This window comes from Homarus americanus, unplaced genomic scaffold, assembly GCF_018991925.1.
Source record: "Homarus americanus isolate GMGI-L3 unplaced genomic scaffold, GMGI_Hamer_2.0 scaffold50924, whole genome shotgun sequence".
Classification (NCBI taxonomy): Eukaryota; Metazoa; Arthropoda; class Malacostraca; order Decapoda; family Nephropidae; genus Homarus; species Homarus americanus.
In genome coordinates this window covers 3,126,836-3,152,909 of record NW_024718094.1, presented here as the reverse complement: position 1 = coordinate 3,152,909, position 26,074 = coordinate 3,126,836, and positions in this window count along the sequence as shown.

Below are 26,074 nucleotides of genomic sequence, written 5' to 3'. Positions count from 1 at the left end.
CCCTCCCCTCCTCTAGACACACCCTCCCCTCTAGCACACCCCTCCCCCTCCTCTAGACACACCTCCCTCCTCTAGCACACACCCCTCCCTCCTCTAGCACACCCTCCCCTCCTCTAGCACACCCCTCCCTCCTCTAGACACCCCTCCTCTAGACACACCTCCCCTCCTCTAGACACACCCCTCCCTCCTCTAGCACACCCCTCCCGTCCTCCAGGCACATCTCTCGCCCTAAATTGAAAATGTTAAAATTCGAAGATATTAACACCTACTGCTGTGCCCTCTTTGTTTACAAATATATCAATCACTTGCTTGACAATAATTACTTCCAGTTCCCGAATAATCAGAGATACAACTTAAGGCACCCAGAGCTACTAAGACCACCCCCCATGCGCTCCTCTCTGTCCCAGACCTCCATAAAATATCCTGGTGTGAAGGTGTGGAACAACTTACCCCCACCCATCCCAGCAAAGACTACGCTCCCTTCCTTTAAATCATCTCTTAAAAAATATCTATTGTCTTAGTATTAATATTTCTTGTAATACCTACTATATTTACAGTACCTACTCTTTTTGTACCATCAAAACCGTTTTATCTGAATTTATCATATAAATAGATAAGAAATTACCATTGCAATAAATATATTTGCCAACTAGACATAATCCTGACAGCTCTGTCCTCTTGTTCAACCTTAATACTGTACAACCCATGTTGTACTGCTCCCTTATTATACTTATGTTTTTCAATTCCACTGTAACTTAGGTATAATACCTCTCATATAAATGTAGAAAACAAATAAATAAATAAATAAATAATAAATAAATAAAATTAATAAATATTGAAGTGATAACCGTAGTAACATTCTGAGATGTTCTTATTACCACCATGCTATTGTACTATTCCAGATGATACTAAATGTTACATAATACTTCCTTGAGATAAATGTAGAGTATATATCAGGTGCCTAAAAGAGAGCTCAGGTTCTCAACTGGCTCAGCCATGTTAATATTGTTATTATTATCCACTCTGTATCTGTGTTTTTCTGGCTAAATAAACTGTTTCAATTCAATTCAAATCCCTTCCTTGCGGTCTCCTCCACCCCCTTTCCCCCTGTTTCTAATCCCTCTCTCTTCCATTCCTCCTTTACCCCTCTCTCCTCCCCTCTCCTCCTATATATCCCTTCTCGTGCCGTCCAGTCCCTCTCCCTCCCAACTCCTCTCCTCTCCCAACCCCTCCCACCCATCCCTCTGCCTCTTCTCTCCTACCCATCTCTGACGCCTCCCCTCCCTCCTCACCCTGCCTCCCCGCCCCCCCCCCCCAAACCCTCCATCGTGGTGGGCCTCGCCAGGTGTTTGGGTAGTTTCCATCTGGGTGTTCCTGGTCGTTACGGAGCTAATTACCACTCGAAATTCCACCCTGGACAACTTCATCATCGTCCCTCCGGTCGTCGACTCGTGGCCTTCACCTGTACCTCAGTCGTTGTTGGGGTTCCTTTCTGTGTGTGTGTGTGTGTCTATCTATACACACACACACACACACACACACACACAGGTCGTCAGGGCAAGGCTGTGTAATATGCATGGGAGACAGTCATAGCAGTCAACTATAAACATTGAATTCAGAACGTGAGGCCGCAACACAATGGCTAATTAAGTCCTTCAAAAACACAAATTTATTCCTGCTCGGAGCTTGTGCATACCAGCGTCTCCGTAGGCTTCTGAGGGGCTTGAGGAGGAGGTCTGATGGGTCAAGGAGGAAGAATTGTGGAGGATGAGGTTAGCAGGTCAAGAATGTGTGGGTGGTGAGGGTGAAGAATGTGTGGATGGTGAGGGTGGAGAATGTGTGGATGGTGAGGGTGGATGAAGAATGTGTGGATGGTGAGGGTGGAGAGGGTGAAGAATGTGTGGATGGTGAGGGTGGAGAGGGTGAAGAATGTGTGGATGGTGAGGGTGGAGAGAATGAAGAATGTGTGGATGGTGAGGGTGGAGAGAATGAAGAATGTGTGGACGGTGAGGGTGGAGAGGGTGAAGAAAGACAATTGTGTGTTTCGTGTTGTGGAGGAGTTCACTACCTTTCATCAGCAACACACAGCTCTCGTTCACTTCCTTAGGTTAGGTTAGGTTTGGAAAGGTCTATTGTGTACCGACGTCGCAAGCTGAAGTTCCTAGTATGTATGGTTAAGTCTCTGTGTACGTCTTTTCCTTCCTGCCTATGTGTACGTATTTCCTTCCTGTCTTCCCGTCTATCTGTGTGTACATGAGGTTGTGTCTGTATTTTCTTTCAACATTTTGGGGCAAGGTAATTAAAGGTGTGTGTGTGTGTTTGTTAATTGTGTGTATTTGTCAGGTGTATGTGTTTAGCATGTCATCAGGTTGTCAGTTTTCCCAGGCGTCTTCTACATTAGCTATCCATAACTTATCGTCCAGGCATTTCCTATGGTGACGTCTTCTTCAGGTGAGTTCCTGTAGGTGCTTCGTCCACCCCTCCACCATGTTACTGAGGGTTTGTTAGTGGAGATGTTCCTTGATCTGTCTGTAGTGTTTAGATTACCTTCTGGTCACACCTGGGAAAAAAAAACTCAGAGTAGAGAGAAAAGTAAAAAAAACGCCAGAAAACACTAGACCGTAAAGGTTATAATAGAGTAACCATGAACAGACTAACCGACCGAATGGCTAGTGGTTCAATGGTTCAGGCAGCCATAGAGAGAGAGAATTATAACACGTGTACATAATATAACAACACGTGGTTCAATGGTTCAGGCAGCCATAGTCATTAACGCCAACCCCGTGAAATTGTTGAATCAAGATGCACTGTGTGTCTCGCCTCGTAATACCCCGCAACTCAAGTACACTATTTTATGACTTCAGTAATTGCTATTTTTTTTTCCATTTAATCTTCAATATTTATATAGTATACAATTGTTATTTTTTTTCCCCATTTAATTAACCTTGAATATCTGTTAGTCACTTCAGAGATTTATATTAATTATTTTTTATTTTTTATTCAATAATGTAAAATCACACGACTAATTTAGCCCTTCATTTACACTCGTTTATTTGTGTGTCACTGTAAACGTAAATAATTTGTTTTTCTTTTAGTTATTTAAGTGGTATTATTTACATCATTACTGAGGTATTTTGTAATTGTATGAGAAACAACTTAATGTATTTTATTAATTTTAATGTATTATATTTATTTATTTAAAATGTATTTATTTTGTAATTATATGCGTATTTATTTATTTGTTTTATTTATTTATTTATTTATGTATTGTTCTCTGTTTTTGCAGGTAAGGGCGAAAGTGGACCACAGGTGAAGGCGAGTAAGTCACCTGTATTAATTAGCATTGATGTCTGAAGAGGTGATTGTTGGGACCACGTTAAGGTGCAGTAATGTCTGTGAGAGCAGTGGTGGGGTGTAGTGGCATTGTGAGAGTGTAGTGGCATTGTGAGAGTGTAGTGGCATTGTGAGAGTGTAGTGGCATTGTGAGAGCAGTGGTGGGGTGTAGTGGCATTGTGAGAGTGTAGTGGCATTGTGAGAGTGTAGTGGTGGGGTGTAGTGGCCTATGATTTTATTTGTTATTCACGTTGTATGATGTTATATGTTGTTCCCGTAGTACGGTAATGTAATTTAGGTTCTTCACGAAAAGAAAAACTCCATGTGAATCTCCCGTTCCTCCTCCAGACCCAAACACACTTAACCTTAGAGTCGTCCCTATGGAAAGTCGGTGACGCATCCACTGAGGCGTCGGTGTCCCCCCAATCAGGACACGCAGATGAAGTAAGTCACCTTGCGATTGGTGGAGCCCGGGGCCTTGTGGTTAGTGGGAGGCCACTCCTTACCCACCCCACGCAGTGTGTCAGCCCTCGGTGTGTTTAACTGGATTTCGGGATACTCGAAGTTGTTGGCATAGAACAAGTCTGACTAATATAGCTTAATGTGTTATGGTGTTTGGAGATAATTTTGTTTATATTTTGATGACTTTAGACGTATGATCTATCTATCTATCTATCTATCTATCTATCTATCTATCTATCCATCTATCTATTTATCTATCTACAAGTAGGTTTATTGGTATTACTTTAATGCTTATTAGTAGGTGCAGACGAGACCAATGAGATGGAACAAGGTAATATTAGGTGGGAGAGGGATGAGGCGAGGCATAGTAGGGTCGGGACGGGCTTGTCTTGTGTCAGGGGGAGGAGGCACGGCCGCGTCTACCAGGACCCACCCGAATAATTCTCTCGATAAGATTCACTCACTGGGGTAAGGCGGATGTTACAACATTGAGGAACGTGTGGCTGGTGGTGGTGGTGGTGGTGGTGGTAGTGCAAGACTGGTGGTGGTGTAGTACTGGTGGTGACGGTGGATGGTTTAATGCAGTAACTCATAGCGAGGTGCAGTAGATCTTATTGGTAGACAAAGCGGTTTCACTTTGGTCTTTTCTCTCATAGTATGGAGCGGTAATGTGGACGGATGCGACGAACGACCAAAGGAATACCGGTTTATGTGAGTCACTCCCTGAACACCCAAGCACCTGGCCGCTCTCCGTCACCCAGGTGTTGGTGATCACACTGACCACATCATTACGGATAAGACAGCGCCTTTTGCGTTTGCAGGTCCTTCACGGCACAAGCTTAGGTCTTGTTGTCTCTGCTCCGACGTGTCCGTGTAAAGGGTTACATGTCTCAGCTTTTGTTGTGTCTCCGGTAAAAGAAAAAGATGTAGTTTCAACTGTGATGTGTTCAAAGAGGAAGACTTAACTTTCTTATCTCTGGTATAGGCATGGTGAAGGATTTAGGTAGTGGTGTGTGTGTGTGTGTGTGTGTGTGTGTGTGTGTGTGTGTGTGTGTGTGTGTGCGTGTGTGCGTGCGTGTGTGTGTGTTTTGTTTGTCTTGCGTGTGCTGTGTGTACTTTATTGGGACTGTAAATACGACGAATATTGTTTGTTGAAGCTGAGGATGATTTTCTGGGTGACGAGAGTGCATGTGATGGAGGCTCATTTGTGTGCAATACTCGTAGGTATGTTGTCAGCGCTTGTCTTGTACACACAGGTGAGTAAATACTTCTTATCGTTAAAAAGAAATACATAGTAAAAGTTTGTAGTTGACTGAGGGTGTGGTAGGAGGATGGGGGAGTAGGAGGAGTGGCTGGGGAGGAAGAAGAGTGGTAGTAACAGGTGTGTCCCCGGCTGTCACACCTTGTACCCTTGTAGGGCGTCAACCCTTCCTGCGGGGGCGGACGTCGAACAGGGGTCTGCCACGCTTCAGCCACCTCTCCTCCCCTCCCACTTCTTCTCTTCCTCCTTCCTACTCCTAACTTTTCTTCTCTTCTTCCCCCTTCCTATTTCCTCCTCTCCCTACGTCCTGACCTATCCTCCCCCCCTTCCTTCTGTTGATCTACCACACCCTGCTTCCGTGTGTAACCTGTCACTATAACCACCCGCCTTGCTTACCCACCCACACCACCCCGATTGTTTATGGGAGGATGAAGGGAGGGAGGTAATGAAGGAAGTAGATAGATAGATAGGGAAGGAAGTAGCTAGGTAGATAGGGAAGGAAGTAGGTAGGTAGGTAAGATGAGAAGAAGGCATAGGTCTGTCGGTCTGTCTGAATGCCCTCCCCTTCCCCATGACTATCAATCGTCGCCCTCGTGTTTGGGCGCTACAAGACACACTGTTTAATTTAACCTGAGTAGTGAGACTCGGCTTATCCCAAGAATTATCTCTCCTGTCATGCCTTCCGAACGTTTTAATTAATCCAGGGGTGTAACTTGCCCCCAGGATTATGATACTATCGCTGTTACTGTTGCTATTACTCCTGCTTGTATTTCTGCTGTTCCTGCTACTGCTTGTGAGATATACCGTCTTCATCCACGTGTGTTTTCAAGCGTTGGTGGATCTACGGCTTTAATGATGATGATGGTGATGATGGAGAGACTTGAAGATGAAGAGCATTAGTGGTTATACGAGGGACTGTCTTGTGCTGTTGTGGCACCTCGTGGTTTTGTCTGCAAGTCGAATTAGAGACCAACACTGGTTTAATGTTCTTAAGTGAGATAATAGACTCAATATTGGATGACTGTGTGGTTCTTCTTTTAAGCTGATAAACATGCATGTGTGTGTGTGTTTGTGTTGTTTGTTTTTAAGTATGTGCGTATTTATAAACATATTTTAATATGCAGTTATGTTTTATTGTTTGAAAGTTTATGTAATCATATTCTTGTTTGTATGTTTACTATTGTGTGTTTCAGCGAGTCCTCATTATCACTCGGCACCAAGGTCCTCCTCCCCTCCCCCAACACACATCCTTGACCTTTTAGCAGTTGAGGAGTGTTTACCTAATACCAGGTGCACCTCTTTAACCCCAACCTTGGCTCTTACCTGTATCCAACCTTCACACACACACACACACACACACATACACACACGTTAAAGCCTTGCTAGACTATTTTGTCTCATGAAATCGAAGGTCACGGCGTTTAGAAATACAATCCCTCTTCACTGTGTGTGTGTTGTGTTGTAGTTTGGTGTGTGTGTGTGTGTGTGTGTGTGTGTGTTTAGATGATAACAGTGTTTCACCAATTGCTGGGGGTCGTTTCTGTTCCCTCCGTCGAGACTCTCCACCTACTGATGACATTGTTGTCTTCTGGGTAACTATGGCTGTCAGAGGTCACAACCATGGCTGTCCACCAGGAGGAGACTCATCACCCACACCTTGAAAGAAGTTGTCAGATTCTCGCCTGGTGAATTATTACGGGTTTGTCCATGATTTTTGCCGTCAGTTCAAGGATACTTAACACTGGGGTCACCTGAAGATTAGCGCCCCTCGTGTTGTCCTGATGATTAAATATCCTAACGTAACCTGGGGATGTTAGGTTAGGGTAAGTTGGGTTAGGTTAGGTTGTGTTAGGTTAGAGTACGTTGGCTTAGGTTAGGTTAGGTTGTGTTAGGTTAGAGTACGTTGGCTTAGGTTAGGTTAGGTTGGGTTGTGTTAGGTTAGAGTACGTTGGCTTAGGTTAGGTTGTGTTAGGTTAGAGTACGTTGGCTTAGGTTAGGTTAGGTTGTGTTAGGTTAGAGTACGTTGGCTTAGGTTAGGTAGTTTGGTTGGACTCGACGCCATAAAATCGAATATAGAGGATTAACTCGTACATGCAGATAGTGGTCTTCAACACACCTGTAATATTTCCTCTTACCACCATTAAGTTTCAGGTAAGATCATTGTATTTCTTCCCTGTACCTGAGGTAATGAGATCTCCCGTTATGATAGTCTCTGCACCATATCAACGCCATTTTTTAATTTTTTGCTCCGTTTCTTTTGCATTATCTTAAGATCAGTTGTTTTTCGTCTTGTATTTATCAGTTACTGGGACTTATCAGCTACAGGGTCTTATATTATCAGTTACAGGGTCTTATCAGTTACAGGGGAGGGAGGGGGTGTAAGGTAGTGATGTTTGAGAGTCTGGTGTGTGCGTTCTACTGGGTAGAGATAGAGCGTCATGAGGTGTTGGATGAGTTGACACAGAGGAGTTGTCCCGCTGAACTGTTTGATGGAGTATATTGTTGGTAAAAGAGACGTCGTAGTTGATATGTGAGGTAAGGTGTTGAGAGAGGGGGGGAGGGGGGAGGGGGGTAGTAGTGTCGAGAGAGACGGTGGGGGAAGGGGGGGGGTGGATTTACCTGTACACTCGCACATTACGACCGTCGCCTTGAATTCAGAATTTTTCTATATTTGACACAACTCGTAATAGATCCATGTTAGTTTATTTCAATATATTTTATAATTTATCGTAAACGCCGAAGTTGGAAGATCTTCTAAACCCTTTGGAGACATTAGTTACCTTGCCCACAGCTGCGGGTCAGGGTACTCTTTTCAGTTCTGCCTGTTTGTGTGTCCCCAAAATAATTCGAGAGCGGATTTGCACCAGATTTGACCAATATGTGGTATAGTCCACATGATAAACTTTTGGGGCAAATTGTAGCGGTTCACACAATGAAACACATGGTTTTCGGTCATTAAGGAAAAGATGACACAAGACAGTCTTCATCGGTAATTACATTAACTTTCAGTAACAGTATCACTAGTTCGATATTTACTTCGCCTTGGTAACGATTCGCGGGCAGGATTTACATACGCTGTGATATTTTTTTCAAGCTATAACCCTTTGGTAATGATGCTTTAAGCTATAATGTCTTAAGGAAAATGTTTAAACTGACCCTGTGATATTGATAGTTTAAACAATAACCTTTTAAGGGCGATAATTTAGGCAATAATCTTCGAGGTATTAAACCATAGGCCTCAGAGGGTCGAGTGTGTGGTAGAGTATCCGGTTGTCATTATATCATTAGAAATTATAAGATTATTAGCTGTGGTTGTTGTCACCGTACAGGAACTCCGCTAATGTTTTTATTATAGTTATTTTCACCATTATTGTTATTACCTCACCATTAGTTGACTATTATTATTTATTACTGTTCCTATTATTATTAGTGTTAATTTTGTTATCACCAAAATTATTTATCCAGTTATTATGAAAATTTTATATATATATATATAATGTGAAGGTGTGGTGGTGTCAGTACCCGAGCCGTGATCCCGGCCAGAGGGTCACGCAGGTCACCCCACATTGTCTGGCTTTCCTGATTGTGAAATAGTGTTTCCTGGCCGGTGAGGAGATCATCGGGTTATGTGGACCAGATTTTCTTATTTGATCACCGGAAGAGCCAGATTTTACGATATTGTGGAGGGCAACCAAGACGCTGACGCAACGGAATATTACACCCGCGGTTTGGTGGCTTCCAGAAGGCGTTTTTTTTTTCCGAACGGTGGACAGGATAGCAATCATGTGACGTCAGTGTATGTTTGTTGTATTATGTAAGTTATGGGTTGTTGGGGGACGTGCAGTATAGAATATTTTAGTCTGTCTGTCTGTAAGTATCGAAGTCTTTCTACAGTATTCAGTGACCCAAGAAAGATCACACGAATCAATATGAAATGTGGTATACAGTTTTCCTTTATTATTATTATTATTATTATTATTATTGTGTAGTCTGACCTCTGTAATTAATTTCTTTCACACGTTATTTTCCACACTCGCTGTAATTATGGCGTCTTTTTACCTTTACCTGGGAGTTAAGTGATAGTTGAGGGTATTTGAGGTAAAGAAGATTAACAAAGAGACATTCTGTATATTATAACAGTAAAGATTTGTTGTTGTTGTTGTGATTATTATTATTATTATTATTATTATTATTATTGTTGTTGTTGTTGTGATTATTATTACTGCTGTTGTTGTTGTTGTTGTTGTTGTTGTTGTTGTTGCTATTGTTATTTATCCGTGGCGTAATATTGACCACATCAGCTGTTGTTATAGTTTGTCGTGAATGGTGGTGTTGATCCCTATAACAGTAAAGATTTGTTGTTGTTGTTGTTGTTGTTGTTGTTGTTGTTGTTATTATTATTATTATTATTATTATTATTATTATTATTACTGCTGTTGTTGTTGTTGTTGTTGCTGTTGTTGTTGTTGCTGTTGCTGTTGTTATTTATCCGTGGCGTAATATTGACCACATCAGCTGTTGTTATAGTTTGTCGTGAATGGTGGTGTTGACCTCTCTCCCTCTTCTTCCTCTCCCCTACTCCCCGCCCACCAGCTCCTCTTCACCCCTCTCCACAGCTCCTCCCCCCCTTCCACCTCCTCTCGCTCCCCCGTCCTTCTCTCACTCCTCCTTTCGTTCCCTCCTCCAATTCTCCTCACTCCCCCACCTCCCTCCCCGCTCCCCTGTCCTTTCTCTCCCTCCCCCTCCCTCCACCTCCTCTCACTCCCACCTCCTCTCCCCTCCTCCTCTCGTTCTCCCTCCTTTCGTTCCCCCTCCTCCCCTCCTCTCACTCCCCCTCCTCTCGCTCCCCCTCCATTGTTGTGTCTTTGTGGTGTTACGGGAGTCAAGAACTTAAGCCACCGTCTTTGTGGTTCTTGTTCGGTCGGGGAGAAATTAAGGTAAATGTTCTCATGGTTTCTTACTGCGAGTTTCCACGGAGGTAATTATAGAAGGTAGCATCTTGAGCAACACTGGTTCATTGTGTGTGTGTGTGTGCGTGTGTGTGTGTGTGTGTGCGTGCATTGTGGGGGGGTAATTAGCCACCTATGTTGTGTTGCTAATTGTGGGAATACGATATTGTACATGGGTTGATGAGTGACACGTACACAGTCACACACGTGTGCATGTACGTGAAAATTTTTAATTACTTACTTGTAGGTACACACGTGCATGTACACATAATAATACTCAAGTATGCAGAAAATTATGCTCACAAATGCCTATGCACACACACACACACACACACGAGTATACAAATAATTGGTTAAGCCTTCAAACGCCCTCATTACACCCTAACAAACAGGTGACATCTTCAGTAATTATTTGATCCTTAACAGAAAAGCTCCTTAAAATAATTAACAGACAAACCCTTAATTTATATAGTTTTTAATATTTCTACAAGTTTGTTTAATTTTTTTAGTTGATATAATGTTTCTTTATATGAATAACCAGATGGTGGGATTTCTTCTTGTGGTTCTTAAGATATTGTCAGTAAAGTCCTTGATTTTTATTTTTATTTATTTTTTTAAATTCTTCGAACCCAAACGGTGGGAACAGGAAGGTGGCTTATTAGTGAGGTGTTGTGGCTGAGGTGATTCATTCTCTCTCTCTCTCTCTCTCTCTCTCTCTCTCTCTCTCTCTCTCTCTCTCTCTCTCTCTCTCTCTCTCTTTCTCTCGTGTGTGTGTTTGCGTTTCGTGTTTTGGAATTTCTAACTACCTTGCTTTTCGGCTCCCCTCCCCCCCCCAACTCTCTCTAGAATCACCCAGAGCGCCAAAATACCCAGCTGACCTTTACCTTGGCGCCGATAATGACACGTTAATGATTTTTCTACCTGGTGGGGCGCCTCAGGTACTACGTGAGGGCCGGGGTCAAGGGGAAAACATAGCCATCAACAGGTGTTAGTGTTGAAAGAGCTCACCTGAGCTACCAAACCCCACCTGGCCTTCTACAACCCACCCGGCCTTCTGCAACCCACTCCACCTTCAGGCTAACCCACCTGGCCTTCTGTGCAACCCACTCCGGCCTTCTAGCAACTCCACCTGCCTTCTGTACAACCCACCTGGCCTTTCGTAACCCACCCGGCTCTGTGTAACCCAATTCGGCTCTTCTGTACAACCCACCCTGGCCTTCTTGTACAACCCACTCGGCCTTTCACAACCCACCTGGCCTTTCAGTAACCCACCTGGCCTTCTGTAACAACCCACTGGCCTTCTGTACAACCCACCTGGCCTCAGGATAACCCACCTGGCCTTCTTGCAGGCTAACCCACCCGTCCCTTTGTACAACCCACCCGGTTTTCTGTACAACCCACCTGGCTCTCTGTGTAACCCACCTGCCTTTCAGGCTAACCCACCCGGTTTCTGTAAACTCCAATCTGTCCTTGTGCCAACCCACCTGTCCTTCTGTACAACTCCACCTGGCCTTTCTTGTATAACCCACCCACCCGGCCTTCTGTACAACCCACTGCCTTTCTGTACAACCCACCTGTCCCTCTGTACAACCCACTCCTGTCCCTCTGTACAACCCACCTGGCTCTTGTAACCCACCTGTCCCTCTGTACAACCGATGAATCCACCTGTCCTCTGTACAACCCACCCGGCTCTGTACAACCCACTGGCCTTCTGTACAACCCACCTGGCCTCTGTACAATCCACCTGTCCTCAGTACAACCCACCGGCCTTCTGTACAACCCACCTGGCTCTAGGATAACCCACCTGGCCTTCTGTACAACCCACCGGGCTTCTTGTACACCCACCTGGTCCCTCTGTGTAATAACCCACCTGGCTCTGTAATAACTCCACCTGGCTCTGTACAACCCACCTGTCCCTCTGTGGGCTAACCCACTGTCCCTCTGTACAACCCACTCCGCCTTCTGTACAACCCACCTGTCCCTCTGTACAACCCACCTGGCCTTCTCAGGCTAACCCACCTGTCCCTCTGTACAACCCACCTGTCCTTCTGTACAACCCACCCGGCCTTTGTACAACCCACTCCGTCCTTTCTGTAATAACCCACCTGGTCTTCTGTACAACCCACCCGTCCTTCTTGCATAACCTCCACCTGTCCTTCTGGTGAATAACCCACCCGGTTTCTGTACAACCCACCTGGTTTCAGAGCAACCCACCTGTCCTCTTCAGTACACCCACCTGGTTTCTGTACAACCCACCTGGTTTTCAGGTCAACCCACCCGGCCTTCTGTGGCTAAACCACCGGCCTTCTGTACAACCCACCCGGCCTTCTGTACAACCCACCTGTCCTTCTCTGTACAACCCACCTGGCCTTCTGTACAACCCACCTGTCCCTCTGTACAACTCCACCTGTCCCTCAGGAAGGAATCCACCTGCCCCCAGGCTAACCCACCTGGCTCTCTGTACAACCCACCTGTCCTCTGTACAACCCACTTGTCCCTCAGGCCAACTCACTCACTTTCTGTACAACTCCACCGTCCCTCTGTACAACTCCACCTGTCCCTCTTGTACAACCCACCTGGTTTTTCTTTTGTACAACCCACCTGTCCCTCTGGTACAAACTCCACCTGTCCTTCTGTACAACCCACCCGGCCTTCTGTACAACCCACCCGGCTCTTTCTGAAGTTAGGCTGCTCGAGGCTTTCTGATCAGTTTTATGGTGTTTGTGTCAGCAGTCCGGAAAACCTTGATCTCTACGCTGTGTTCAGGTTCACTTTGGTTCCCAGGTTAATTGTCCTCATATATCTCTCAATGCTATGATAACCTCGTGGGGTTTTAATAAGGTTCTTTGTGGTAATACTGTTACCTGTCTCTACCTGTCACTCCCGTCGTAAGTTAGGTTTATTTAAGAGGTTTAATGACCTTCGCTCTTGGGATAATAATAAGGAACCCGATTGTTTAAAAAAAAATTGGCTGACAGTTTTGTGTTGGAGAGTTGACAGTTTTGTTGACTTCTCTTACGGAGTGATTTGGGTGATAGTTATTGTTCCTGGGTATTTAATTTTAAGGCAATGAAATGGAGGCGAAGGTGTGGCTATTGGGGGATGACTGGAGGCCACGTGAATTAAAAAAGAGTAGTAATGGTGGTGGTGGCAGTAGTGATAATAGTAGTAGTAGTAGTAGTAGTAGTATCAGCTTGGCGTCTTTGTTGTCTTTGTTTGTCTTAATTAAAAAAAAAATATCTACCGTTCTGATGATGCCTCGTACAGTGATTGTTAAAGGAGCAGTGGTGGTGGACGTAATCACTGCCAGATGATTCGTGTTTCTTGGTGTGCTGGAGTTGGTTTCTGTCCGGCTTGATGATCTCGTTTCCAGCTCATTTTAATTTGCAACATCATCCTTTAATTATATGGGATTATAGGTTATTGACTTGTTTATCGAAGGGGGAAATATCTAAACTTTTTTTATTTCATTTATTTAATTATTATTATTTGTTATTATTTTATTTATTTATTTATTTATTTTTATTTTTAGTGCTGGGGACGATATAGTGATCCTGATTTTCTCCGGTAATGATTTTAAGTTTTTGAGTTTGTTATGAACGTTTGATGTAATAAGATAATGAAGAGTTGGGGGACCCTTAAAGCCTGGGACCCTGAAGCACCTCAGCTGACACCTACAGAGTGATCACGGTGGCGACTTACTCTCCTTCAGATCACATCACGTAGCTACAGGTTGAAGAAGTATGAGTCCTGTTAGCTTCCTGTTGTGTACTTTGCCCACGTCATATCTTACAAGGATAAAATTATTACATTTGTTTTTTAAGTTTGTCGATATTAATCCTATTCAGAGAAGATGTAATATTTTGCTTTGAATTAACAACGGCTGAGTACGACTGTGTAAGGGGGATATAGTGAACGTGGGAATGTGTATGCTTGTTCTTATTGATTCACTTAGATGGCCTGAGGTAAAGTTAGTATTAATATTGTGCAGAGAGACGTGTGAGTGGAGTGGACAAGGTCAGCACTGAATGGCTTCCTCCTCTCTCCTCCTCTTCTTCCTCTCCCCCTCTCTCTCCCCTTACCCCTCCTCCCCCTTCCCCTCTCCTCCCTCCTGTACATTTCACACGTAGATAATACAACAGTCAAAACGTTGCGGGATACGATGACTTGTAATAATAATCTTGATGAAAATTACAAAGTGCAGTTAGTATTATGACCATGGGGGATATATAGTTCAGCTGGTGACCTCGCTCTTAATTCACTAGATCTCGTGTTATTTGGTCGTTCTATGTGTACTTCTCTTGTAAATGTCAGGAGGTTATGAATGTTCGTTTTGTTGTCTTCAAGTGGAGGAAAGATTGTGGATGGCGTTTTTGTTGATTATTTGAGGGAAGAGTCTGAATTGTGTCTCCTCAGAGGGTGTAAATAGATATATAGTAGAAAGTCTTGATTTGTCTTTTTTACGTCTTAAAGCATTATAAACACTGGCAGGGGAACAGGCTGGGTGAGAGGGATGGGGTGTGGTGGGGATGGAGGGTAGACCTCACTCAACACCTTCAGGTAAATGTCTAAAGTAAATGTTAGTTCTCTCGCCCTTTTGTCTATCACCGAGAACCTCTTTGGGGAGAAAAAAATGTGGTAGCGATCGAGAACATGTGAGAGCCAGGGTCGTTCTGGTCTAATTCCGCCTTATCGATTATGTTAGTTGTTAGAGCTTACCTGTGTTGTCGTGGTCGTAGGTAAGTTGAGGGGTATTTGCTTTGCTTCCTCCTCTGTAAAGTCCGGCTGTATGCTGGTTGATGTTCTGCAGAGAGTAAGTGACTGTGAAACTCTTTAAGTATTTTTGTATTTATTTATTTTATTTTTTTGGGTGAAAATCGTGTTTCAGAATTAAAGATTGCGTGTAGTGTATAGCCTAAGTTGTTGTTGTTGTTGTAATAGTAGTTGCAGAAATGACACTGGTAGGGATCAGACAAGTGTCAATGTCAGATCTATTGACCGAGGCATCGCCCTTGCTAGTGTGTACTGTTGACAAAGACCTTTCTGGGGTCGTCACTTTTTAAAGATGCTAATAGGTTCAGTGAATACGAGACGGAGGGGAAATTACCCGAGTCAAGGGTAAAGTTGAGACGGCCTCCACCCAGCGTCACCCGCCAGACACCACCAGACTGTCGGAGGGTGAATGGTGTGTTGCCCTTCCTTGGTAACTCCAGGGCGTCACTCCTCACACAGTCTACCCGCCCATTGATTTTTTTTATCTATCTCTTTACACTCCTGATTGTTAACTATTTATTGATGTCAGTTTACTGTTAGCTAACCATTTTACTTATTAACTAACGATTTGATATAATTGTTAACCATTGACTTAAGACAAGATATGTTTTCACACATCTGCTGATTTATATGGTGATTAGTTAACTGTTTACCTATCTACTTATGGTCAACGAGCCAGTTAAGTTAATTGTAAATCCATCTACCTATTGTGTGTGTGTGTGTGTGTGTGTGTGTGTGTGTGTGTGTGTGTGTGTGTGTGTGTTTATCGATAAAAAGTGAAAGTTTGCTCGTCTGTGTCTGTTTAATCGCCACGAGACACTAAAAAAATAATACCCAGTTATATTATACCAGTTTTAGTGACATTTAATTTGGTTGAAAGATCAGTTCAGTAATTTAAATATGAAGCAAGATGTGTTTATTTTTTCTCATAGGATCTGAAGGTTAATTGAGGTGGTGTTACTATTGCTCAGCTACCATCCATCCACCCAACCAACCACCCACCCACCCGTTCACACGTTCTAACGTTCTATCTGCCCGCGCCTTTTTATCTTCACTACAGTACCAGTTTTTAAGTTGCATTCGATGTTTAATTATTTTTTGTGTTTGTACATATGTTGAAGTTAAGAGTGAACGCGTTTTCTTTTTATTTTCAGACATTTTCCCTAAGATTTCAATATATATTTATTTTTATTGAATGTGTTTTAATAAATCAATTGCGTTTTTTGTTTGTTTTTTTGCCCAGTTTTTATTTACTTTATATTAAATGCGTTTTTTCGCCTCCAGTTTTAAGCTAGATTGAACAGTAGTCGATACCTAGATCTTCATTGTTATACTGAATGCATTTTTTTTTTCTCGAGCAGTTTGTGAAGGTACAGTAAACTGGTTTAAGCCTTCGGACTGGCCAGCTGATTGACTGTATTACGTGGCCATTATTTACCATGACAGACAAATACTCCTGGGGATGGTTACCTTAATATTGTCACCTGGATACCTGGATCACTCTCTGGGGATCGAATTCTCAAAGGCTCGTAAGTTAAATTCCTTTCCCCCTTAACTCTTAACTACTGTAGAAGGCGTCAACTTAAGGTAGAAAAAAAAACCCAGGGATCGATTTCTCAGAGCATCGAAAGTTAAATTCCTTTCCCTCTTAACCCTTAGGCAATAGAGAGAGCGTTGAGTTGTAGAATTTCAGCCAAGTATCAATGTTATTTTGGGTGATCTTTTGAACCGTCATCTGAGGTAATTTCATGCAATTTTACACCTCCAATTGAGAGGAAAACTTGAACGAACGATACCTTAACTGGACCCAGATCGTGAAGTGTTGGTGATATGGTGTGTGAGTGAACGGGAGTTAGGGGTAGGGGGGCAGGTGCCTAGTGAGGTGCGGATGGAAAGTGAAGTGTGATGAAGGTATTGTGTTTACTGCCTCTTTATTACTCCTCTGGGTGTGTGTGTGTGTGTGTGTGTGTAAATACTGGTGGTAGTTACAGACACACACACACACCGAGGCTGGGTCATAGTTACTGTGTCCAGGTGGCAGCTCTCTCTCTCTCTCTCTCTCTCTCTCTCTCTCTCTCTCTCTCTCTCTCTCTCTCTCTCTCGCTCTCTCTCTCTCTCTCTCTCTTTTACCTGTGTCTTACAATACCAGTCATGAGTCAGTGAGCATTTTGACCAGTCCTCTCTGACCCACTCTGGTTATTGTACGCGTGGGAAGTTATAATGCCAAGAGTGTGAAGCGTGAGTGTATCATGGTGAGGGGTAGGATGGTGAGTGTATCATGGTGAGGGAGGATGGTGAGTGTATCATGTTAGGGGTAGGATGGTGAGTGTATCATGTTAGAGGTAGGATGGTGAGTGTATCATGTTAGGGGCAGGATGAGGTGAGTGTATCATGTTAGGGGTAGGATGGTGAGTGTGTATCATGTTAGGGGGTAGGATGGTGAGTGTATCATGTTAGGGGCAGGATGGTGGGTGTATCATCATTTAGGGGCAGGATGGTAGGTGTATCATGTTAGGGGCAGGATGGTGAGTGTATCATGTTAGGGGCAGGATGGTGAGTGTATCATGTTGAGGGGTAGGATGGTGAGTGTATCATGTTAGGGGCAGGATGGTGAGTGTATCATGTTAGGGGCAGGATGGTGAGTGTATCATGCTGTAACAGGGTGGTAAGTATATCGTATTAAAACTTAAAATTCAACAAACTTCCATTTTCTTTATCGTTAGTTCCTCTTACGTGTTAAAGTCTAATGAAATTTACAGAATTCTACTGACGACCACCAATGTTGTCCAAAACGTCAATATAATGTTGGTCTAGTAACTGGATTGGTTGAAAATGTTCACTATTAGTTGTCAAAATACTTAGCCATAGTAGCCAGGAACGCCATAGGGAATCTCTGGTACATAGAACACTTTGTAAATCTCTGCCAATTATTCCTATTAAAATCATGTGGTTTAAGAGGACTCGTGGCTGTGTCGACTGGTTTATAATTAAAGGAAGAAACTTTTTTTTTGTTGAGTAGTAATTGAGAGGATATTGTTGTACTCGTTGACACTCTTACACACAGTAAAACATAGTTCGTGTGTGTGTGTGTGTGTGTGTGTGTGTGTGTGTGTGTTTTGAAGGTATACCTCTTGCAGGGTGTGTGACTGGTCGCCTGCTCACCCACACATTAACTTGTTTTGCCTTATATATGACCAGGGAATGTACAAGGATGATTGGAGAGTTGATTATGCTTGTTTTGGCTCCCTCCTCCTCTCCTCCTCCCTTCTCCCCCTCCTCCTCCCCTCCCTCCCTTCTCCTTTCCCTCCTCCCCTCCTCCTCCCCCCCCTCCCTCCCTCCTCCCCCCCCTCCCTCCATCCCCCCCTCCCTCCGTCACTTAATCTATACATCTCTCTACTCCTTTCATCTCTTTCCCACTTCTTCCTTCTTTCTATTCCATGCATTCAAATCCTCCCTCACTCGTTCATTCCATACCACTCCCCACTCCCTCCTCCTCCTCCTCCCTTGGTGACGACATTTAAGGATTCCAGTGGTGGTGAAGCAACACATCCTGGGCACCGCCTTACCCACACATGACTCACGGGCGTGTGGGCGTGCCTAGCCTCTCCCTCACTCATGAATATGCTGGACTCATGCATGGTGGGTAAGCTTAGCTAATAGGTATATGTATGGGGTACAGGTGATGGGTAAGTTTAATCCATGTGTGTGTGTGTTGAGTAACGCGTCGCAGAAGTAGTGGTCATATTCCACTTAACCCATTGAATAGTTGGTGGTTTCTCTCGGCTGAATAAAATCGCCTAGAGAGAATGAAATACTTTAGCCCGATACTATACTCCTTAAAGGGTTAAGTAAGGCACCTGGGTTCTCTATAGTTCTCAGAAACCCGTGAGTGAATGTTTTCCATGAACCAAGAAACCGAGAACAGATCTAACTGGTTCACTAAAGCCACACACACTGGCGTCGATACTGTACTAGAACTCTACGTATAATGTACCATAATAAAAGCGATCACTTGCTACACCCACATACTCACGGAGGGAAAAGGCCAAATTAACGCGATTCAGAGGAACTTCGGGTTACAAAATTAATTAAACTTGAGATTTTTTCTTTAGATACGACAATAAATATATTATTGATAGAGTTAACTCCCACAATATGACACCTCCACCTGTGATAATTATGTACTGTTTAATAGTTCCTTTCTGCTATTTAATTGTTCTTTTGTACGGGAACGTAATCTTATTTGTAAACATACAGGTGTGGCCTTAACTTAATTACGTAAATAAATGTAATCATAAATGGACAGAGGTGTTGCCTTAATTATCTTCAGGGAGAAGTATAATTAGCCTGTTACTGGAGGGTCACTGGGTCGTTAAGGAGGGGAGCGGGTGACCTTGTGTTATGGTAGTCTCTGGTGGTGGTCGGGAGTGTTGGCCACCAGGTATAGTTGGTCTCAGGGTGGTTAGGTTAGGTTAGATTTGGTTGAAATTACGTTTTTCTGATGGATTTAGGTGTGTGTTTTGAGTGACTCTGACCTACTTCCAAATAGGTGGATGGCAGAAACGATAATTTTACCCTATTCTTATATATACTACTACTACCTAATTTACTAATGGAATATCTGTAGTAACCTTTAATTAAATATATCTGCTTATGATTTTTTGTGGGGGGGGGGTGGGAGGAACTCGTTGCGTTAAGTGAGGAAAACTGTTCTTATTGGTGATCACATCCAAGGTCGGTGTTTTTATTGGCTGTTTCCTGTGATTATGATCATTATGGGTAGGAGGGCGAGGGGGCACGCGCCTAGACCTGTCCACTAGGAAGAGGCTCACATACCTCTCATTCCTTCACGTCATGCCGCCATATTTGGGACCACGATAGACAAAAAAAAATAAATAATAAATTCTTACAAGGTGAAGGACAACTGGCAACGTGAGTGGTGGCAGACTACTGTGTGAAGGGGTGGTGGTAGTGATGGTTGTGGTGGTTGATGGTTGTTGGTAATGGTTGTTAGTGGAGGTGGTGATTGTGGTGGGTGGTGTTTAGTGTTGGAGGTAGTATAGGTGGTGATTGTCGAGGGTTGGTGGAAATGGTGGTGATGGTTGGTGGTGGGGATGGTGATGATGGTTGGAGGTGGTGTTGGCAAGAGTGAGGTTATCGACTTTGTGTATGAGGCAGTAGTGTTGACGGGATTATCATGTCGTCCCGCTCACATGGTCACGTCTGAAGCTTACTACCGATCCTCCGAACCCCTTTAACCCTTGAGGAGAGTCGAGTCTTATGTTTAAATTATGAAACTTGGGTTCATGGTTTGAGGTTTTGGTGTACTGAGTTCGAGGGTTCGGGAGTCAGTGTTCGAAGATTCGGTGTACAGGGTTCGGGGGGATTCGGACTTGAGGATTCGGTAGTGTGTTTTTAGACGTGTCCTCCTCAGGTGCCGACCAATTACCTCGACTGGCTAAAATTAATGGGGGCAGGATTTACACGGGCTAAACGTCAGGTAAAAACCGGTGTTGATAACGGGTGATGGGCGACACTTTATAGCTGCTACTGGGGTGAGGGAGTGACACTTTATAGCTCTACTGGGGTGAGGGAGTGACACTATAACTGCTACTGGGGTGATGGGGGACACTTTATGGCTCTACTGGGGTGAGGGAGTGACACTTTATAGCTCTGCTGGGGTGAGGGAGTGACACTTTATAGCTCTACTGGGGTGGGGTGACACTATGGCTCTACTGGGGTGAGGGGTGACCTTTGTAAGCTCTACTGGGGTGAGGGTGACACTTTACTGGGGTGAGGGGGTGACACTTAAGCTCTACTGGGGTGAGGGAGTGACACTTTATGACTCTGAGCTGCTACTGGGGGTGACGAAGTGACACTATAACTGCTACTGGGGTGATGGAAGTGCCATTTTATAGCTGCTACTGGGGTGAGGGAGTGTGTACTGGTAGGCGCAGGGTGGATGGCGTGTATTGGGAGGCGTGGGGCGAGGAGGCCGGGGCGTGGTGGCGGTGTGTCCTTCGTTATTACGCAATTAGTGGTCTCAAGGTGAAGTGGACACACACACACACACACACACACAGTAGCTTTATGTAATAGTCTTCTCATTAGCCCCTTAGGTAGCCCTTATTGGTAGTCCCTCTTGGTAGCCTCATATCAAACCCTCCCAGTAACCCAGATCAGGAGTCTCCTGTAGTCTTTTTCTCTGTAGCCTTCATCAGTACCGGTAAATATTCTTGGTAATCCATTTAGCAAGTCCTGGGCAGTTACTCCTTCCGTAGCCCTTTATGGTAGCCCCTCCCGGTAGCCCCTCCCATTAGCCCATACAAAAGGTGGCCGCCAGTCTCTCCTGGTAGCTCAGTCCAGTAAGGCCTCCCGGTAGCCTGTATCTGTAGCCCGAATCAGTAGCCGTTCCCGGTAGCCTTGTGGCGGAGACCTTTGTAACCGCGTCTATTGTGTTGAGGAAGGTGAGGTGTTCTTCAGGCTGTTGCTCGACGTCCGCCCCGGGGCTTAACTACTACTCTCGACAGAGTTTGTTTTCCCTGTTCAACTATTAACAATCGTCCTCTGAACAGCCGTAGCTTATAAACGACCAGAGATATTATTATTATTATTATTATTATTATTATTATTATTATTATTATAGTCATCATCATCATAATATTGAGTGAGAGAGAGACAGAGTTATAGAGAGAGATATTCGTATGGCTCCTGACCCCTTGTAGTGTTATTGTCAACCTTTTAGTCCGGATGTTTCAAGACAGCGAGGAATGTTGACTAAAGAACCTCTCCAGTGTGTCTCAGAAGGTGACGGGAGGGAAGATGCTGGGTGAAAGTGACCATGATTAGCTCCTTAAGACGTGGCCGGGAAAGGTGACTGAATATGTTGGATGAGTTTTATGAGAGTGAGGTTACGTAGGTGTTGTTAATTATATACCATGTTTTACTGTATCATCGCTGTTAATATCTCTCGCGTGACAAGGGCAGTTTTTAACACTTTTTACAACAGCCACTATCATTGCCCTTGTTAATATCGTTTACTGTACCAACTACCACCATTTTGTCATAACCACCGTGAACATGACTTTACTTTTACCACTACTACTATCACCATCAACATCACTAACCACCATCTGGACCACTACGACCCATCAACACTACTTCTATAGCCACCACCACTACAACTATGGCCTGCCAGTATACTATGAGCTCACCACCACCATCGACACAACCATCAAGGGTAGTGATTGGGTTAGGGAAGAGGGAAGAAGAAGAGGGAAGAGGAGGAGGAAGAAGAAGAAGGAAGAGGAGGAGGAGGAAGAAGAAGAAAGAGCAGGAGGAAGAAGGAAGAAGAGAAGGAAGAAGAAGGAAGAGCAGGAGGAAGAAGGAAGAGGAGGAGGAAGAAGAAGGAAGAGCAGGAGGAAGAAGGAAGAAGAGGAGGAAGAAGAAGGAAGAGCAGGAGGAAGAAGGAAGAGGAGGAGGAAGAAGAAGAAGGAAGAGGAGGAGGAAGAAGAAGGAAGAGCAGGAGGAAGAAGGAAGAGCAGGAGGAAGAAGGAAGAGCAGAAGGAAGAAGGAAGAGGAGGAGGAAGAAGAAGAAGGAAGAGGAGGCGGAAGAAGAAGCGAGAGGAGGAGGTGTTGGGACACACCAGATTCCAGAAGGTAGGGAAATAGCAGCTGTCCAGGGTGGGGGTTCGGGTGGTGGGCGTAATGTGATCCTTCTGCCTTCACGCCCACCTGTCTACCATATCCACCTGTTTCTCCTTCCTCCTCCTCCCCCCTCTCCCCCTCTCCTCCCCCTCCTCTTCCTCCTCCTACGATTTAAGGCTGAAGAGGAGGAGGAGGAGGTAGGGAAGGTACACAGGAAATACCCCGGTATATGTGTCTTTCGTGTCGGCTCACTGTTGCACGTCACGGTTTTTGTCCGGTCGTCTTCCGTGGCCGGGGCTTTTATGGTGGCGAGGCCGGTTATATTGTTACATCTGGCTTTGATTGGAGGTTAATAGAAAAAAGCTGGCATTTCAAAGGTGAGCCGGATTTTTTTTTTAATGGGTTCGGTTTTGAGGAACTTTATAGCCGGATTTTTCTGGTAGGTTTTTAGGGTAACTTTATAGTTGACTTTTAGGGACTTTTAGGGATTTTATACTCGGGTTTTAAGGGATTTTTTAGTCGGATTTTATGGATTACTAGTCGGCCTTTGGTATTATTTTGTAGCCGGATTTTATTTATACATTTTTTTTAGTCGGCTTATTGGGATTTTATACAATACCGAACAACTTCAACTACCGAACAACCCCAACTACCGAACAACCCCAACTACCGAACAACCCCAACTACCGAACAACCCCAACTACCGAACAACCCCAACTACCGAACAACCCCAACTACCGAACAACCCCAACTACCGAACAACCCTAACTACCGAACAACCCCAACTACCGAACAACAGCAATTACCGAGCGACAGAATCAAAGGATCAAATCACATATAAAAATAACAAACATTTACATTAATATAGAATCAAATTATACAGGTGTAGAAATTAGTATAACAGGTGTTGATAAGTTCACACCCTCAGGGAGAATTGGGTGTCTTGGTAATAGAGATTGAGTGAGGGTGTGTGCGAGTGTGTGCGTGAGGGGCGGAGGCGAGAGAGAGATGCCCCCACGTTACATAATATACATTACTGTAGACGGGTAGCAGTGAGGGGCGGGGCAAGGCGAGGCGAGGCGAGGCATGGCGTGGGGTGGCGACTTAACAACAGGTTTCAAGAGTAAATGCAACCTGACAGTTTCATGTTGGGTTTGGTCGTGTGTTCGAGGTTATTTGTAAACATTACCATTGCATGAACTGGTTTGTCTGGTAGCCTCTCTTAGCTGATGTTTTGTTTGAAGTGAAAATTAGTGTGTGTGTGTGTGTGTGTGTGTGTGAATAGGATATCTCGATAGTACTGTAGATGTCTTTGGACCTTAAGAAATACCTGTACACTCGTATATATGTATTTGTTTATCTTTCCAACACACACACACACACACACACACACACACACACACACACACACACCCACAACACACACACACACACACACACACACACACACACACACAGAGCTGTTCTAATGCTAATATTCTATACCAACTATGGTTTCCTGGCGTGCCTATTTCATGGTATAATAATTCATTGCTGTCTCCTCCTCAATTTATAACTTAATAGATATGTAACATTTCCTTGAGGTAATATGGTTTTTATCATGTGTTGAAACTTTCTACCGTGTTTTGGGGGAATCACTGAACCTTCCTCTTATTTCTGGGTATTTTTCAGGTTCTCCTAAAATATGAAATAATTCTTAACTTTTCTCTCTATGAAATTTTAAAACTTTTTAGTTACTGTATGCCTGTAAGTTCTCCTATTCTTCAGAAGTTCTCGCCTCCTTCCTTCCTTCCTTCCTTCCTTCCTTCCTTCCTTCCTTCCTTCCTTCCTTCGTTTCTCGTTTGTGGAAATACAGGAAGGTGGAAAGCGAGGGAAGAAGAGTAATAGAGAAGGAGGAGGGTAAAGACTGATGGACAGGTAGACGGAACGAGGTATTGGTAGGTACAGGTAGGAAGGGGGTTAAAGGAAGAGGGAGGGAGCTAGAGGTGTAGGTAGGCCAGACACGGTCCGTTTTGGGCACAATTGATACAGAGATCTGTCAGTGTCACGGAATACCAATCCCGTCCATCCTCCCCCAGACGAAAGAAAAAAAAAGTAACTAACTTGTCACTCTCGCGTCAAAGGGAAAACACTGGATCATGGGCTATCTCGAGGGAGTATCGTCTCCTGTTTGTAACCAGACCAAGACGTGTGTGTGTGTGTTGGTTCTGCTTACACACACACCGTTACATATTTGTGTCATTTAGGTATGTATGGTATAGAGGTGAAGACATACAACCACACGCCCACAGTCGTATTCTTGTAAACACTGATTTTTAACCCACACTGAGTGATTGTCTGTTTTAACCTGAATAAACAGAGGTTGTATATACGGTCATCCAGTGTCTCGTGTATGATTATTAACACTACAGGCAGATGGCGTTGTATGAATTAACCAATGTGTGTATGCTTGTATTCTTTGTTTTGTGTGTGTATATGTGTACGGATTTGCGTTTATATATGCGTATGTTTGTATAAGTGTTATCTTGTGTCGTGTTATCCTCACTCATATGATCCTGTGCATATCTGTGTATAAAGTTTATTCTTTCCAATAGTATACATATACACCTCTAACGTATACTGTATAATATTTAGTCATAAGTCTGTGTATACATATAAGAATTTGTCACCAAGGACCAGGGAAACATACAGTACTTGAACAAACACAGGTATTATGTAAACAAACACAGGTATTATGTAAACAAACACAGGTATTATGTAAACAAACACAGGTATTATGTAAACAAACACAGGTATTATGTAAACAAACACGGGTATTATGTAAACAAACACAGGTATTATGTAAACAAACACAGGTATTATGTAAACAAGATTCGTAACATAGTCGTCGATGTTAAGGTAAAACCACCCGTTTATTTATGACCTACGGCCCTCTCTCTCTCTCTCTCTCTCTCTCTCTCTCTCTCTCGTCTAATCTTCCTGCCCTGGGGTCATTATAGTACTTAGCCACGCGCCATAGTAAGGTCGAAAGTGGTACGGTAAAGAGATGGGATTTTGAGCCGTGTTGAGGGGGAAGTATGGTCTTGGTTGTAAGGCTTCATAGTTGTGGCACACGCTGGTCAATGCCTCTTCCTTCTCTCCTCTTCCCTCTCTTCCCTCCTCTCCTTTCCCTCTCCCTCTTCCTCCTATAGTTTAATCTCTCCTGATCACGTTCTCACTTCCCTTCCTCTTCTGCCTTTTCTTTCGTTCCTCTCTCTCTCTCTCTCTCTCTCTCTCTCCTTCTCTTCTTACCTCCTTATCTCCACCCTAATCCGTTGTTTTCCTCTTCCTCTTTTGTCTGGTTCCCCTCTATCCTCCCCCCTCTTCCTTCCTTCCTTAGGAGCTTTTTTGCTTCTCCTCCTCCCTCCCTCCCTCACCTCCTCCCTCCCTCCCTACTCCTTCTCCCTCCTCCTCCTCCTCTACCTCCCTCCTCCCCTCCCCCTCGCTCCTCCACCATCTTCCCTTACTTCCCCTACCTCGTGGTTCATAGGGCTTAGCCATGACATGATACAGCAGGTTACGAAATATCATGAGATTTTTTTTTTTCAGGGGAAGTCGATTAAATTTTCCAGCATTAAATTCCCATCGTCTTCATGATTAACGCTTAAAG